Source organism: Acanthisitta chloris, unplaced genomic scaffold, assembly GCF_000695815.1.
Source record: "Acanthisitta chloris isolate BGI_N310 unplaced genomic scaffold, ASM69581v1 scaffold23558, whole genome shotgun sequence".
In the NCBI taxonomy this organism is placed as follows: Eukaryota; Metazoa; Chordata; class Aves; order Passeriformes; family Acanthisittidae; genus Acanthisitta; species Acanthisitta chloris.
The window spans coordinates 109,153-113,868 of record NW_008687026.1 but is presented as its reverse complement, the minus strand read 5'-3'; positions in this window follow the sequence as shown (position 1 = coordinate 113,868).

Below are 4,716 nucleotides of genomic sequence, written 5' to 3'. Positions count from 1 at the left end.
ATCTTGTCTTGGAGGTCTCTTCCAACCTGGTTGATTCTATGATTCTATGAAACTTCGCAGAGTAGGTTAGTTGAACTGACAGAGATCGGTGATCGCACTGCTCTGGCTGTTTTCATGGCAGTCCAGGGACTGCCTCAGGGAAGGCTGGAGACCTCTAACATGAGTGTGACAGCTTGCCCAGTCCAGAGGCCAGTGAAATGCAGAGCCAATCTAAAATATGCTGCATCTGGTTGATTCTATGATTCTATGAAACTTCGCAGAGTAGGTTAGTTGAACTGACAGAGATCGGTGATCGCACTGCTCTGGCTGTTTTCATGGCAGTCCAGGGACTGCCTCAGGGAAGGCTGGAGACCTCTAACATGAGTGTGACAGCTTGCCCAGTCCAGAGGCCAGTGAAATGCAGAGCCAATCTAAAATATGCTGCATCTCCAAGAGCCAAGACATAACATGACTAACAGCAGGTTGCTCCTGTTGGAGGGTCCCCAGTGGGAGCAGGGGTGGAGTGGGCACTGCAGGTGCTACACTCTGTAATTGCTCAGCCTGGTGGGACCCCTCAGTTAAGGCAGAGCCAAGGGTCAACCAGCCAGTTCCCCAACTCTGGATGGCATAGCTAGCACCAGACTCCTCACCCAGCCTGCACCTTGCCAACATACAGCTTTCTGCTGCAAACCTAATCCTCTGCCTCACACCCCACCCTGCTAATCCCCATCCTCTCAGGGTATCAAGAAACACAGCCATTCATTCTGGATTGCAACAGGGGAAGGCTGGCTTCCTCTGCTGGGGTTTCTGGTTTCCAGTGCTATATTCCTTGGCCTCATTGCCGTTGCTTTTCCCCATCAGAAAAGCTCATTTTAATCTAAGGGCAGGGACTGAGCACACTGCTTGCTTTAACCTGCGAGCTTTCCTGCACAGTGCATGCTCAGACACTGGAGTGGGAGGCATAACACCTCTTCAGTTTGATGACACCCTCTGTCTGGGTTACCTCCCCTCAGGGGTGCTGGGTTTGGCCAGGGCAGCATTCATGGCCACACAGCAGTGACCTGGGGAGACAGCTGAGGGGAATTAATGACCAAGAGCATTTAGTGGAAGACACAAAATCCCAGCTGAGCCAGAGGGCAGCACAAAGCTCAAAAAGGACAGGGCTACAGTACTCCCAGGCTGGATACCTTGAAAGCATTACACTGAGGTACAGTTACAAGGAGGTCATTAAGGGCTAATGGCTGGTTAGTCTGTCAGGTCATGTACACTGACCTTGCTGTTACAGATCATCACAGTTCAGCATCCAAGAGGATGTGTAAGATATCGCTTACATCTGTCTCTCAGCAGCGTCCTCAGAGGCAGCAATAGCTGCCAGTAGCACACAGTGCCACCAGCTGCCCATGATGGCCGACAGTTAGGGACCATTTCCAAGTGGAACTGGCTCAACAGAAACCAGCAAAGTGCTCGGAAGACCCCACAAGAAGAGGTAAAGCTTTACAGTGTGGCTGAATTGCAATAGGCTTTGCAATAACAAATTCTGGACACTCTTTTTTCTCTTTTTCTGTTTCTTTACTACTAGAGACCTGCAAAAACTTTCTGCCCTAAGCTACCACATCACACCTGTGTCTGGCTAAAGCGTCACTGTCCTTCAAAAAAAAGCCTGTGTCAGGCAGAGCCCAGGGTGGTGGCAGGTCAGGCTGAGGCATGGCTGGGACAGGGATCAAGCCACACTGCTCTCAAATAGCCATGGATGAGCAGGTGGGATATCTTCTCTAGCATCGCAGATAGCACCAGAAATCTGTGTAGGCACAGCAAACCTCCTAACAGTTCCTACCGAATCCATGGTTTCCTCATCCCAAACCTCTGCAGCCCTGTGTGCTTTGATGGAGTAGCTAGTATCTATCACGCATCTTCAGGGAGTCACAAAAATCTCTTGCTGTTTGTATATACCACTGAAAATACCAAATGCCAATTTCATGAGCCAAAAGAACAGCAGTGACAGAGCTGCAGCTGGCAGGGAAAATAAGCGATCCTCCATCAAAGGGAGCAACCAGGAGCACAGTGAAACTGCTGCTGGGACCTGGTGGAATGATGTTGTGACCCCCATACCAGAGGGCTGTGAGGCCATGAAGGCACACAATACACAATGCTGCACATGACACCAGCTGGGAATTTCATCAGTAAAGTCAGAGACATCTCCCCACAGGTGCTGCTACTGGCTTGATTAAATATTTACTCAGTAAAGCTTTCTTACCTCTGTGGTGTCTCAGGCTTGGAGAAGCAGACCTTTCCTCTTTTCTGACTGTTTCCCTTTTGGTATTACTGTGCACGGCGTTGGCAGTGCTGTGGGTCTGGGATCCAGCTCCCAGGAGTCAGGTTTCCTCCTGACTGGGCACAGGCAGGTCCTTCTCCACCCACCTCCACCCCAGAAGCAGGTGCTGCAGGCAGGGTGCGCAAGCGCTGACCTGTGGCTGCCCCATGGCATTGACAGGTTCTCCACAGGCACTGCCTGCCATGGTGTTGGTGCTTGCCTCCAGAAATGGTAAGGTTCACATACAGACACAGGGCTGCTGTACCATGAAGGCCTATGCATCTGTAACAGTGGTCTCTGCTGTATCTGACTGCACCAATGGCCACATTCACAGACACAGCTAGAACACAAGGTCTCATTCAGCTCAGCAGCTGTGAAGGGCAACTGGCAGTCACTGCTCTGCTCCAAAACCCTCCTCATCTTCTGCAGGAGAACCTTTTAAGCACAAGGCACTCTCTGGAACATTTCTGGGCTTTTAAAGAATTCTTAAAAACCACCCAGATGAAAGCCAGGGCTCTCCTGAAGGCATACCAGTGCACCCTGCCTCAGCAACATTCCCCTCTAAATGCTCTCTGATTGTAAGTGTGCTTGGTCCTCCTGTGGAGTGGGGAAGTACCTTCCCTGTATCCCAAATGCTCAAGTGAGACACATGTTCTGCTGTGTTATTCAGTTGTACACAGAGAGAGTTGAAGATGGAACTAAGCCCAGTGTTTGAACTGCTGTTCAGTACAGTAAACAACAGACCACCTTGTCACCTGCAGTACTCACAGGACAACTTGTTTTTCTTGCTGAAAATGTAAACCTCAGACAAAAAAACAAAACATTGAGAGGCTCTAAAAGGAATGGATATTCTGTTTCTGCTAATCACCTTCTCAGTTACATTGTAATCAGATGAAACTATGTGTGCAGAAAGATTTGTAGATCCCAATGTTTCACAAAACAAATTGTTTTCTCTGCATTTGGTTACTCATCAAACTAGTTTGGCCTTGCTGCAAGACAGTTTCTCTCCTGAATAGTAACAAACGAAACAGGCTGGAGGGAAGAAGCAAAGGTGATACACATATGATGAGCAACTGCAGCACCATCTGCAGTCAAGTCCATGTAGTTTTTGTCTTTTCTGTAGGTTATCCATGCTCAAAGGGCTGGTGACACGAGGCCATGCATCAGTCATGGACACACTCCTGTGACCACCTCATCTCAGCTCCAGCTGATGCTCCAGACCCAAGCTGTTGTTGAAAAAGGCTTGTGGCTCTGCTGATAACTAGTGCCCAAAGTCAGTATGGTTTCTTGAGACCTCTGTTCTTCCTGGGGCTGTGTTTTCTTCCCTGTCACTGTAGCTGGAGGTGACTCTTAAGCCTGACTACTGCAGAAACACGGTCTGTGATGACTGTGTGTCCTGCTGGGAATGCTCCCAGGTGGGTTTCTTTGGTGGAGCTGCATACTAAGGGTGTGAGGTTGGAAAATTGGGCTTGTTTGGACACGTCCCATGGAAGGGAGCTCTGTCCACTCCAAATGTATTGGTGTCCTCTGTTTTTTTTACATACTTCATGGTTAAAAAAAACTTAGTCTGTGATGATGAACACTACTCAGTTTGAAAGATTAGTAATTCGTGAGTATTTAGACAGTTCACACTACATTAGTACTTCAAATTCATTTCAGTTGTTTTGATTCCACTCTTCGTTAGGTATTAGCATTTCTACACAATCTGCTTTAACAATCCATCTTGAAAAGCACAGCACAGAGGGAGTCATCTTGAGTGTCCAGTGAGAAACAAGCCAACAGAGGTAAATCGAATGGCTGCCAATGTGGAAACTGATGCACTCTTTTGTTTACACAGCTCAAAACTAACACTTTTGTTAAGTGATGATGTGCACAAACTTGCATAATCCAGTGCTGTCAAGCCCAGGAGCAAATCAGGTAAAAAGAGGGTTATTCTAGTAAAGCATGTAGAAAATTGCAAGCCTACAACATGATCTGCCTTTGAGCTAGTTTGCATTGGGTGCTGAATGAAGGGCTGCAATCTTATAAGGGACTTAATCATGTCATATGGTCAACCACAGCCTGAAACAACAGCCAAAACATATCACAACAACATGTGTGAGTTGATTATTAATAACCAGTTTAATTCAAAAGATACACCTCCTCTTTTCAACCAAGCAGTAGGCAGCTGACCTGACCAAATGCTGGAAACCAAGAACTTGACAAAGGCATCAGAGGAGACACTCAGCCAAGGGTCCAGCCAACCCAGCCAATATTGTTCAGCTCTCAGCTGACACAGCAGCATATTGCTAGGACATTTTCATCTACAGCTGCTCTTCTTTCAAGGACCACATCCCATTCTCTTTCAACACCTGTATCCTACTCTGAGTGAGCAACCACAAGCAAACAGAGCCTGGTCTGAGCAGTGAAGCAGTGGTGCACTGGCT